The following is a 13,881-nucleotide window of genomic DNA, read 5'->3' as shown; positions in this document are numbered from 1 at the left end:
ACATGGAAACGCCGTTTACCTTCCCGCTGTAGCGGTTCCTATTTATCTACTTGCATTTTGACGTGCTTTCGAACTGCTAGGTTGGCAGGAGCTGGGACCGAGCAACGGGAGCTCACCCCGTCACAGGGATTCGAACCGCCGACCTTCTGATCAGCAAGCCCTAGGCTCAGTGGTTTAACCACAGCGCCACAATAATAATAATACATTATTCATACTCCGTCCATTTGGCTAGGTTTCCCCAGCCACTCTGGGTGGCTTCCAACAAAATATTAGAATCATAGAATTCTAATTGGAGTTGGAAGAGACCACAAGGGCCATCCAGTCCAACCCCCTGCCAAGCAGGAAACACCATCAAAGCATTCTTGACATATGCCTGTCAAGTCTCTGCTTAAAGACCTCCAAAGAAGGAGACTCCACCACACTCCTTGGCAGCAAATTCCACTGCCGAACAGCTCTTACTGTCAGAAAGTTCTTCCTAATGTTTAGGTGGAATCTTCTTTCTTGTAGTTTGAATCCATTGCTCCGTGTCCGCTTCTCTGGAGCAGCAGAAAACAACCTTTCACCCTCCTCTATGTGACATCTTTTTATATATTTGAACATGGCTATCATATCACCCCCTAACCTTCTCTTCTCCAGGCTAAACATACCCAGCTCCCTAATAAGCCGTTCCTCATAAGGCATTGTTTCCAGGCCTTTGACCATTTTGGTTGCCCTCCTCTGGACACGTTCCAGCTTGTCAGTATCCTTTTTGAACTGTGGTGCCCAGAACTGGACACAGTATTCCAGGTGAGGTCTGACCAGAGCAGAATACAGTGGTACTATTACTTCCCTTGATCTAGATGCTATACTCCTATTGATGCAGCCCAGAATTGCATTGGCTTTTTTAGCTGCTGCATCACACTGCTGTCTCATGTCAAGTCTGTGGTCTACCAAGACTCCTAGATCCTTTTCACATGTACTGCTCTCAAGCCAGGTGTCACCTATCCTGTATTTGTGCCTTTCATTTTTTTTGCCCAAGTTTAGTACTTTATATTTCTCATTGTTAAAATTCATCTTGTTTGCTTTGGCCCAGTTGTCTTATCTGTTAAGGTCATTTTGAAGTGTGATCCTGTCCTCTGGGGTATTAGCCACCCCTCCCAGATGGGCCACTGAGAGCAGATCAAGCTGGGGCACAGCTCGTAGCAATACAATATAATGAAATTGATTGCAGTGGTACAACATCAAATAGATTCTGTAATAATAGCCTTCAGAGACCTGCAAAATATTAATTTAAAAATGAAGATGTAAGAAGGGAGATCAAATGGGAAGCAAATGCAGTTAGAGATCGTAATTTGACTGTAATGAATAGCAGAGTAAAGGTTTAAAAAGTTAGGTAGAAAAATCAAACCTTCATAATGGGAAAGGAATGCTCAGAGGACACAAACACGGGGAAAATCAAACAGCTCGGAACGCACCAGGCAGAATAGGAGGGGAGGATTGTTAGCGTGTCGAGCTAACATGGAACAACTTGAAATAAATATTCATTAAAAAGTAGCAGAGGAGGGTGTGATGACTTAGAAGGAAGAAGCTGTGGACGGTATAGATAAACAAGAACATAACTGAGAGCTAATCCGCACTTGCCTTCCCTCCATGCTGTCCACACTTTAAAGCTTCAAGTCCAAGCTCTTTCTTTTCACCCCATAACTTTTCCTGGAAAAACCCACTCTTTAAAGCTGAAGCCCAACAAACAGCAACCCAGGTTTTCTGTGGAAAGCTGTTTGCTCCAAGTCAGCTTTAAAGGGGGTGTGTTGGGTTGTGGTTTTTTATTTTAATTGTATATTTTGTGGTTTTATGTTTTGATTTTGTTCTGTGGACCGCCCTGAGACCTCCCTGTATAGGGAGGTATATGAATAAAAAAAAAAATAACAATAGAAAAAGAGTGATTGAACATGGAGTTTTAAAGTGCAAACCATGTCTGGAAAGCATGGAGGAAATACAGGGGAGCCCTGAGTTGACAAAACAAATAGGAATGTTAAAAACCTTGGAATGTGAAAGCAGGCCACAGAATTATGTGCAATTAAATTTAAATAAACCAATAATTAGGAAATCTAAGGAGGGTGAAAAAGGCTTAAAGGGCAGCATGATCACAATGGAGAAATTAATGTTAGATAAACCATGTAGTGGGGGCACCATCCACAAATAAGAAAGAGGTATCAGCATGAATTTAAGGCTCGGAAGCATTAGGAAAAGGTTTGGAAATAAGACTGCCAGTATCACAATGCCATTATTATTATTATTATTATTATTATTATTATTATTATTATTATTATTATTATGCAAACCTATGAAGCAACCGCTAGCCAAGACTGCTATGCTCTGCCTCCACAGCTGGAGACAGCAATGCTTCTCAACGCCAGTTGCAGGAAACCACGGGAGGGGAGGGGGTTCTCGTGCTCACATCCTGCTTTCTGGATTTCCACAGGCCTCTGGTTGGCTACTGTGAGAACAGGATGCTGGACTAGATGGGCCAGTGGCCTGATCCAGCCGACGCTTCTTGTGTTCTAATGATTTACCCTGAAGTAAACATGCACAGGGTTAGAATGTGTGTGCTAAGGGCTAAGGCTTAGGATATCCTGGCCATCATAATCGTAAGGTCTCAGGTTGACCATTACCTACATAGATCTGTGCACAGAACGTTCTAGGAAATGACTAAGTAATTTTAGCGTTCTATAATAAAGGTCTATTCATCCACCCACCAAGTTCTTAGTCCTGGGGTTTTTCCTTCCTCCTCTTATCCTTTTTTTCTCCTTATTTGGCGCATCCGGCGCCCTGCGCTAAAGTTGTTCCATTCTCCTCTTTCCTTTCCAAATGGTTTTGCAGATTGCCTGTGCTGTTCCGAAGAGCTAAAATTATCTCAATTAAGTCTCTCCTCCTCCTTCCTTTGTTGACTCTCTTTTTTTTCTGCTTTCTGGAACTCTCCTTCCTTCCTTCCGGGTGGCTGGGAGGCGGCTTGGTGCAAAGGAATTGTTCAGCAGAATATGCTGCTATTTAGAAACACGGAAAGTGGGGTGGAGGCATGCAGGCAGAGGCAGCAACACCTACCGATCTTCCGCTGCCTAATTTAGGTTCGCCACCCCAAGGGGAGAAGTCGCTGCCTTTGCTACTTGCTTGACCCAAGAGGAAAGGGCATCCAGTGCTTTAGTTGAGATTCCTGCATTGCAACGGGGTTGGAATAAATGACCCTCAGGGTCCCTTCCAACTCTACAGTTCTATGATTCTATGAATGAGATAATGATCTCTGCATTCGTATGGACCAGAGATGGGGTACTTTTCTCATCCCAAGGGACACATGCCTTTTGGGGGTCATCCTTCTTGAGGTATCAGGGGCTGCAGCCCGTCATCTAGAAGTGGCTAAATAGGAATTTTCCAAAGTGGGATTCCTTGAGTGTCCTTAGGATTCCCCCAGGATCATCTAGTCCAACCCCCTGCAACGCAGGAATCTCAGCTAAAGCATCCATGGCAGATGGCCATGGAAAACCTCCAAGGAAGGAGATAGATGTGCTCCATTTAATTTTCTTATTTTAAGTTTCTACAGTGCCATCAAAGTTCATGACACTTAATAGAGTAGCTTAAGGGGAGGGGGGAACCAAGTACTCCAAAACATAAGGAGAGCCTGCTGGATCAGGCCAGTGGCCCATGTACTCCAGGATCCTGTGCTCACAGTGGTCAACTAGAACCCATGGGAAACCATCAAGCAAGGTCTGAGCTCCCCACTTGTGATGCCCATAAACTGGTATTTAGAGGGTCAGAGGAGCATTATATTAGAAGGGAGGCATCAGAGTTAGTAGCCTCGGTGTAATAGGGGGGGCCTACTTGATGTTCTCCTTGGGTGCCTTTGCCTTGCCGCAATGTGTCCTTCAACTATCCTCATGCCTCTTTGCTTGCCTTGATGCAGGTGTGTGCGTGCAATTCCCTGGCCTCCGCATGGCTGGAGTGTAGCCTGCTGCAGAAAGGTAAGAGTCTCCTCCCTTGACCCTGCCCAGCACTGGCATCTGAAGGTCCTTGACACACACACACCCTCGCCCAGATGCACCCAGTCTTGGAGGCACAGATGAGGGAGAGAGAGTAGAATACTGAAAAGGATTTGTGGAAGAGAGGATTCTGGCACCAGCTGTGGGACCATGGTGGGGCATCTTTGGCCCCCCAGATGTATGAGGTGCACATCAGCCCCAGCCTGCCCAGAAAAAGATGGGCTGGTGAGAGTCACACCCAGCCAACCTCCCGAAGGCCACAGGCTTTGGGAGATTTTGGACAACAGGTAACAACCAAATGCTGTTGTTTATACCTGTTTGTGTCAGGGAATTTTATTGAAATGCTTGTAGTCAGGACTTGCAACTGCCAAACTAGGATGCAGCTAATGGCACACACAGCGAATTGGCTGGCCACTTGCTTTCCTCTCATAATGTCTTCTCATTCTCAGCCGGGAAGGAAAGCTCTTTCCTGGCAGACGTCTTGCTCTTGGCCATGAATCACTGCCGCTAAGTAACTCAAAGCCATTTATGCATCCAAAAGTCATCGGCATTCAAATAATCATTCTCTGCCTGTTATTATTGTTGTTTTCAAAAGGGATTGGAGCACTTTGGATTCTGCCAATCGATGGTTGGTTAATTGCCTGCTTTTAACTCTTCCTGTCAACTCGCACCTCAGTGATGTGCCGTGTGGGGTTCCTGTTGAGAAAGAGATGGAAAACCTTAAGGTGATTCTTCTTCCTCTGCAGTAGTGGTGCAGTATAAAAGGCAAGGCAGGAAGGAAAGGGCTTCCTAGCCGAACACGGTGAAAAGGTAAAGGACCCCTGACAGTTAAGTCCAGTCGTGAATGACTCTGGGGTTGCTGCTCATCTCGTTTTACAGGCTGAGGGAGCCGGCGTTTGTCCACAAACAGTTTTTCCGGGTCATGTGGCCAGCATGACTAAGCCACTTCTGGCGAAACCAGAGCAGCGCACGGAAACGCTGTTTACCTTCCCACCCGAGTGGTATCTATTTATCTACTTGCACGTTATGGGGTGCTTTCGAACTGCTAGGTTGGCAGAAGCTGGGACCGAACAAAAGGAGCTCAATCCGTCGTGGGGATTCGAACCGCTGACCTCCTGATCAGCAAGCCCAAGAGGCTCAGTGGTTTAGACCACAGGGCCACCTGCGTCACTAAACATGGTGAAGGTGAAAGCAAATGTTAATGATAACGACTAGACTTGTTACTCACTTGTTAACCAAAGGTCTCCAAGTGTCACACATTTCAAAACGTACACAAAACATCACTTGTTTAATCAATGACTTAGCTTGTATTTTACCCTCTTTCACACCTGCCGTACCTTGAAAACATGTCTTGCTTATGTACCAATCTGATTTAAGCATTAAAGTCTTGGGCAGAAACTGAGTTGAAAGTTCCAAAACTTTGCCTGGCAGTGAGGTAGGTGCCAGGATGCTGATCCAGAACAAGAGGCAGGTGAAAGGAACTGAATACGAGAAGCAAGAGAACATAAGAAGAGTTGCTGGATCAGGCCAGTGGCCCATCTAGCCCAGCATCCTGTTCTCACAGTGGCCAACCAGATGCCCATGGGATACCACAAGCAAGATTCAAGCAAAACAGCAACTCTCCCCTCCCGTGGTCTCCAGCAATTGGTGCAGAGTGGCCCCTTCGCAGCTGCCCAACCAAGAATGACCCTGTGGATGAGGACAACAGCCATGACCCTGATCCCTCCTGATACATTGATTACACATAGTTTTGAAAGTCTACAGTGGTTTGGAATGCAGGAAGCTAGTATGAAAGGTCTTGCTGGGTTCTTGAAACCTACATGTTGCCTACAACAAAGCCATCCTGCCACTGCAAGGACTTACCTGTGCAACCAAATTTCATCTCCTCTCCTCGCATGTCCCCTGCTCACCCCCAAAAAAATCTGTTCTGGGGTGGTCTCCCAACCCTCCAAAGCAGATCTGGGAAAGGTGCAAGGGCACGTGGGGAGAGAAGAGGAAGCTTTTGGCATACCCGGAAGTCCTTGTGTTAATAGGATTACCTGGAGACAAGCCATTGAAGTTCTCCTCCTACATATCTGCAAGTATACCTAAACACTGGCATATCAGGAATAGGGACAGAAATGGAAAGTGGAAGAAAATGCTAACTTTGCAACTCCAAAGTTCTCAAGACGATGCTCTGTTTTGATTTTTGTCTCGGCTCCCACTCAAAGCACCACTCTTGGAAGCAGATCACATCAGACCTTTCAGCCAAACGTTGCAAAGAGAAGCTGAGTGACAAGGAAAGAGAGGTGGAAAGCTACAAGGCAGAATGAAATGTCTACCGAATTTAGGACTCACATTTTACAAATGTCAATTAAAATCGCTCATTTCCATTTAAAGCTTCTCAGGAACTGACAAGATCTCCACCTTCACTCCAGTGCATACGATTGACATTCTTCAGTCCTTCTGAATATTTATTTCAGCGTCTGCAAGACTGGGGGGGGGGGGAGGAAAGTGTGGCTCTCCGAAACATTTCAGTGCTAAGTAACCATAATCGCAGTTTGCTAAATGTTTTAACTGAGGGACCATTAATGGGGCAGCAAAATGCAGCTTCTTTGGAACACACCTGTAAGTATTTTGGTGCAAAAAAGGGGGGCAGAATAAATTGTCTAAGTCTACTCCCCACCAGGCCCCACATTCCAGCTTAAATGGCTTATGCAAGTCTCTTAGTCACCAGGAGGGTGTGAGCATAGAGAATAATTTTGTCTCAAGCTGGGTGACCTTTTAAAGAAGACTTTTTTAAAATAAAGGGGGGGACGGACCCGAGGGACCTTTTCTCAAAGAAAAGCTCTTAATGAGATCTCCTTCAGGAGACTCCGGGGAAGGACAGGCAAGAGCTAAACAAAGTAGCAAGGGAGAATGGAGATAATCACTGAACATGCTTTCCAGTTGATTAGCTGTGAGAATGAAAAATCAGGAAGGGTAGAAAAACAAGCATCTTGGAAGCAGGTCTTTCTTTAAAAATACATGCTGTAGGAAAGTTCATGCTGCATGTATAAGATGTGTGCGCTTCTAATTTTGACACAATGCCATTGGCAAGATTAAGTGTAGCATCCCTGCTGTGTTGGGACATATGCTGGTGATGTAACAGAGAAGGCAATAGCTTCCAAGTGACAAGCTGGAGAAGAGGGACTCTTAATTTGCTCCCATAGAACTGCCAGGACAGATGGATGAAATAAGGAGGTAATTGTAGTCACATTTACTTGGGAGTAGGGCCCATTGAGCTCAGTGGGACTCACTTCAATATCGACATGCATAAGATTGCATCGTAAATCAGCCGAGGTTTCTGTGACCCCCAAAAGTCAGAGAGTCTGGTTACTTTGTCTCTGCATGATCTACTGTTCTCTGCTTGTCTCCTCCATCCAGTCATTTGCTGGAAACCATGGGAGGGGAAAATGCTCTTGTGCTTGGGTTTCCCCACAGGCACCTGCTTGGCCACTGTGAGAACAGGATGCTGGACTAGATGAGCCATTGGCCTGATCCATCAGACTCTTCTTGTGTTCTTATGTTCCTCCCAGAAGTAATTCCGCCTTGTGCCAACATAGGGTATGATGATCACTGAACCACTTCCCATGCAGAGATGCAACAGAATCCATTCTTCTCTCAAGGAGGCTGCCTTTTGCAACTCTGCCTGAGCAGGGCCGGATTGAGGTTTGATGAGGCCCTCAGCTACTGGAGGTAATGGGGCCCTTTATATGTCCAGCTGTCCTTTGTCAACAACAAATTGTCACTGTTTTTGTGTTGAATATATGCTATATGGTAATTTATGGACCTAATAGGTATCTAAAGCCATTTGCACATGCAGAATGTAGGCACCCTATATATATAGAAATGAGCAAACCAGTGATATTTTAGGGAGCAGGCTAGCAGGGCTACTTTCTTGGGCTCCTTGATCACTGCAGATGGTGACAGCAGTCACGAAATTAAAAGACTCCTGCTTCTTGGGAGAAAAGCAATGACAAACCTAGACAGCATCTTAAAAAGCAGAGACATCACCTTGCCGACAAAGGTCCGTATAGTTAAAGTAGTGATGTATGGAAGTGAGAGCTGGACCATAAAGAAGGCTGATCGCCGAAGAATTGATGCTTTTGAATTATGGTGCTGGAGGAGACTCTTGAGAGTCCCATGGACTGCAAGAAGATCAAACCTATCCATTCTGAAGGAAATCAGCCCTGAGTGCTCCCTGGAAGGACAGATCGTGAAGCTGAGGCTCCAATACTTTGGCCACCTCATGAGAAGAGAAGAATCCTTGGAAACGACCCTGATGTTGGGAAATATTGAGGGCACTAGGAGAAGGGGACGACAGAGGACAAGATGGTTGGACAGTGTTCTTGAAGCTACGAACATGAGTTTGACCAAACTGCGGGAGGCAGTGCAAGACAGGAGTGCCTGGCGTGCTATGGTCCATGGGGTCACGAAGAGTCGGACACGACTAAACGACTAAACAACATAGCAGGCGGAGCCTACACAACACAAAACACTGTTGCTGGTTGTAAGTTTTATTTTATTTATTTATTTATCTTATATTTTGGAAATGTGCATCCAGTTTTTTCCCCTTTGGTTTTTTTGGGGGGGGGGGGCGAAGAGAGTGAGGCCCTAAGCTATAGCTTGTTTAGCTTATACATAAATCCGGCACTCTGCCTGAGTGATGGGATCATGGAGCTGAAGAGGATGGTGTAGGCCATTGTAGGGGTGAAATGGTGGCTGCCATGTATTCACAAAAAATATGGAGAATATTTGGAAAACATTCCACCCTGCAACATGAAAGAGATATGTTGCTTCGCACATGAGATACATTTTCTCCCATAATCACACCAGTTAGCATTTTTTGCAAGCAAATTCTCCTAATGAAATGAATTTCTATTAATTATTTCCATGAATGCATGCATTTTTGTGTGTGCACTTCCCTCTAATATATGCATCTTGCTATGCCTTTGGGAGGGGGGGGGGGTTGGAAAACTGCATCACACCATTTGGATAGTGCCAATTTCAAGAAGGATACTGACAAGCTGGAACGTGTCCAGGAGGGGACAACCAAAATGGTCAAAAGCCTGGAAACTATGCCTTATGAGGAACGGCTTAGGGAGCTGGGTATGTTTAGCCTGGAGAAGAGAAGGTTAAGGGGTGATATGATAGCCATGTTCAAATATATAAAAGGATGTCATATGGAGGAGGGAGAAAGGTTGTTTTCTGCTGCTCCAGAGAAGCGGACACGGAGCAATGGATTCAAACTACAAGAAAGAAGATTCCACCTAAACATTAGGAAGAACTTCCTGACAGTAAGAGCTGTTCGGCAGTGGAATTTGCTGCCAAGGAGTGTGGTGGAGTCTCCTTCTTTGGAGGTCTTTAAGCAGAGGCTTGACAGCCATATGTCAAGAATGCTTTGATGGTGTTTCCTGCTTGGCAGGGGGTTGGACTGGATGGCCCTTGTGGTCTCTTCCAACTCTATGATTCTATCAAGGACAACTGCATTTCGGTTCAGGACGTGCGAATTTGTTAGATTATCATGAACAAAGCAAACAGAGTTATGGGAGAAGGGCCATAGCTCAGTGACATAGCATCTTCTTTGAATGGAAAAGGTCCAAGGTTCAATCCCTAATGGCATCTCCGGGTATGTTTGGGAGAGATAGGAGCCACTGTCAGTCAGTAGACAATGTTGAGTTAGATGGAAGAGTGTCCTGACTCCCAATGTTCCAACGTTCCCTTTCCGGCATGCCTAGTAGCAACATGACCCTCAGACCACTGCCTGGAAAGGAGAGCTGCCCTTAAAAAAACATATACATTGCCCATCTCCATTTTAAACTATTAAGGGTTGGTTCTGGTCCAAGTTCTCTGCTTTGGAATTCCAGCAGGAGAGCCCAACGGAGCACTTGGGAGAAAGCTTCGGAGCCCCCTTGCATTCGTCACATTTGAACACAAAGTGCTCTTTGAATTTCCGATCGTCGTCTCCAACGCCTGCGAAGCAATTTAAACATCTGAATTAAAAGGCATAATGGAACAAAGTCCGCCGTCAAATTCTATGCTCCTGCGCTCTGTGCTTTTTGATGTAATCGGGTGACTGCTCATTAAAGGCACTGTGTGGCTCATTTGACTAAATCGTCCAGCGTTTTCTAAAGCGGGTGAATGGCTAGGTTCTCCACCATCACAAAAATAAACAAATTAGGTATTGCACGCAAGTCCCGTTGTATTTCACTGGGCAATTCCAAATAATTGCCAAATCCAGAGAGCCACGGATGTTCAGTTTCAGTAATGCTCAGCCTGTCTCCTGGTCTGCCACTGAACCACGTCTGCTCCTAGGTGCACCCTGGACACATTCACCTGCAGTTGTCTGAATTCAAATATATGACGCTGCCTCTGGGAGCATCCACACTTGCCTTTGCCCCGTGATCTCTTCAGTTTGCCCCAGGATTTCTAAGAGATGGTCCAGGAGGTTTTTATTTTGTCCCAATGCTTTTTCCAGGGGAAGTCGCTGTTTGCTGCTGTATCAGAACAAATGTCAAGCCATAAAAAGCCTGGTTGCGAGGGGGGGGATCTGTAAACCGCAGATTTTCCTGGGGGAAATGGTGAGATGAGAAACCTCCTGGAATTGTGCCTGAAAATCACAGCACAAACAGATGTGTGGATGAGCCCATTACTCAGATAATATGTCTGCCAAAGGACAGAAGAGGTTGCACTCTCCCAGAAGAATCACATGCCTACTTTAGGGGTGGACTAGATGACCCTTGAGGGCATTTCCAACTCTAACATTATATGATTCTATGATCCTTTTGCTCATACCCAACTTTTGCCTTAGCATACCTTTTTTCTTAGAATTTCGAAGTGTCAGGCATAGCTCTAGTGGCTTTAGCCCAAACGTAGCAGAGTTTTCCTGCACAGCGCAGAAGCTAGTTGAGGTGGAAATGACTAGTCGGCTAGACGCAGAATAACTATTTACAGGATTTATTAAAAGAAAATAAAACCAGCAGAGTTTCTGCATACAAAGCAAAGCAAAATAAATCCTCTCTGTCTCTCTCTCTCCAACCATACGCAGCACTCCTACTCCTAACACCCAACAAGAAACAACTGTGCTAGCATTCCTAGATAACAGAGTTCAGTGCTGGTCATTAACCAATGAGAGAGTTGTTGCCAGGCCAGGCAGACCTTGGCTTTCTGACAAGAGTAAATTGACACTGCCTTGAGTTAATTGTGTGAAGCAAGAATCTGTAAGTTTCCCATGAGAACCAATTATCAGAAACACTTTTGAGATCGAGGTTTTGCATTTCCTTTCTGGGTGTCTTGTCAACAGCTGCTAGCTGCCATGACTGTCTATGTTCACCTCCACTGCTGCAGTGGAGGAATATGATGTATGGCATAAGTCATATCCCTCCAAACACCAGTTTTAGGGAATCACGAGTTAGGAGAGAGAGCTATTGCACTCATGACATGCCAGTGGCCTTTCTGTTGGCTATGGTGAGAACATGGACATGATGGGTCTTCGGCCTGATCCAGCTGTTTTTCTTGCATTCTTACCTTTTTTCTTTCTTTTTTTCAGTAATAAAACAGTTTTTAGTTGATGAAGCTTTCACCTTCTAACTAATTTCGCAAATATCAGTTTGCCACTATGCACATTTGCTCAGACTTAAGGCGCATTGATTTCAATGGGAAACTCCCAAAGGAAAGTGTGTATAGGATTGTAGACTTAAGCTAAAGTGAAATCCTATACTCCAGGTCCCAGGAATAACCATCATTTAAATTGTTGTTGTTGTTTAGTCGTTTAGTCGTGTCCGACTCTTCGTGACCCCATGGACCATAGCACACCAGGCACTCCTGCCTTCCACTGCCTCCCGCAGTTTGGTCAGACTCATGTTCGTAGCTTCGAGAACACTGTCCAACCATCTCGTCCTCTGTTGTCCCCTTCTCCTAGTGCCCTCAATATTTCCCAGCATCAGGGTCTTTTCCAGGGACTCTTCTCTTCTCATGAGGTGGCCAAAGTATTGGAGCCTCAGCTTCAGGATCTGTCCTTCCAGTGAGCACTCAGGGCTGATTTCCATTGGTCAGGATCCTGCCCTGTGGAGCAACAGAAAACATGCTTGCCACCTCTTCCTTGTGACAGCTCTTCAGATATCTGAAGATGGCTATCATTTAAATTAGTGTGGCTTAATTCCGAATAGGTATGCAGGGGACTGCATTTTAAGTCTCAATAAAATGCAAAGGTCCAGAACCAAAACTTTCACTGGATATCTCTATTGACCACTAAATCCTTAAATCATAGAACTGTAGCATTGGAAGGGATCCCAAGGGTCATCCAGTCCAACCCCCTGCAATGCAGGATTCGCAAGGCCAGCTAACCTCTGTTTCAAAACCTTCAAGGAAGGAGAGTCCACCACCTTCTGAGGGAAACCGTTCCACCGCCCGTTCCACTGCCAAACGGCTCTTACTGCCTTCCTAAGGTTTAAGTGGGATCTCCTTTCTTGTGAATTGAATCCATTAGAGCAACAGAAAACATGCTTGCCGCCTCTTCCTTGTGACAGCTCTTCAGATATCTGAAGATGGCTATCATATCACCTCTCAGTCTTCTCTTCTCCTTGATGTGTGAGGCCTTGAGGTACTCTGCAGGGACACGCTTTGCATGCTCAGGTTCTCTCCTCAGCCACCCCAACCTTATCATTTCATATATCCTTGAATCCTTACTGTACGCTTGTGAAACATGGGCCACTTATAAACGCCATCTCAAACTCCTCAAAAGATTCCATCAATGGGTGTCAACAAAAAATTTTACACATCACTTGAGAAGACTTGCCAGTGTACTGGAAGAAGCAAAGATCACCAGTGTCAAAGCAATGATTCTTCAACATCAACTTCATTGGACTGGTCATGTTGTGCGGATGCCTGCTTGTCATCTTCCAAAGCGACTACTCTATTCCGAACTTAAAAATGGAAAGTGTAATGCTGGTGGTCAACAACAGAGGTTTAAAGACTGTCTCAAGGCAAATATTTAAAAATGTAGTATAAACACCAACAATTGGGAAACTCTTGCCTGCAAGAGCTCCAATTGGAGAACAGCCTTTACCAAATGTGTCATGGGCTCTGAAGACACTCGAACTCAGGATGAAAGGGAGAAACGTGCTAAGAGGAAGGCGTGCTTGGCAAATCCTCACCGTGATCTACTCCCACCTGGAACCTATGTCCCCACTGTGGAAGGACGTGTGGATCCAGAATTGGCCCCCACAGTCACTTGTGGACTCACTCAGGGCCGGCTCTACGGCCAGGCTGGGTGGTACAGGGTGCCACGGCGCTGGCCTGCCAGGGGGGGGGCGCCACGCAGCCGCGCCTGCCCGCCCGCTGCGCACTGAGCCTGCCCGCCCGCCCGTCGCGCTGGAAAACGGGGCGGGGGCGCGGTGGAGGGATCTGTCGCACCACGGCGCCAGGGCGCCAAAGGTACTTAAGACGGCCGTGGACTCACTGTTAAGACTGTGTTCATGGAAGACAATCCTACTCGGCTACAAGTGATCGCCAAAAAAGAAGAAGATATCCCTGAATCTCCCATATTGGAATTTTGCAGTGGGTGATATCTCTCTAGTTCACAGTTGCTCCTGAACGGGGGGCAGGGGGGGGGAATCGTGATTCTGGGTTGAAGTGGGAGTACAGCAGCCTTCACCCGCCAGGACCCTGATGCCACTCTATTCTCTCCCCTGACTCACACACAGCTCTGCAGGAAAGGGAACAGCCAGAGGGCAGGCAGAATTAGTAGCAGGGGGTGGGAAGAGGCACGGGGGTGGAGGTGGCTTGCAGAATCACCCCCCTCTCTCGCACACACAGACTCAGCGTGCTTCACTCCTCCTGACGGCCGATG

The sequence above is a fragment of the Zootoca vivipara genome, chromosome 8 (assembly GCF_963506605.1).
Source record: "Zootoca vivipara chromosome 8, rZooViv1.1, whole genome shotgun sequence".
Taxonomy (NCBI): Eukaryota; Metazoa; Chordata; class Lepidosauria; order Squamata; family Lacertidae; genus Zootoca; species Zootoca vivipara.
This window is presented reverse-complemented; position numbering follows the sequence as displayed.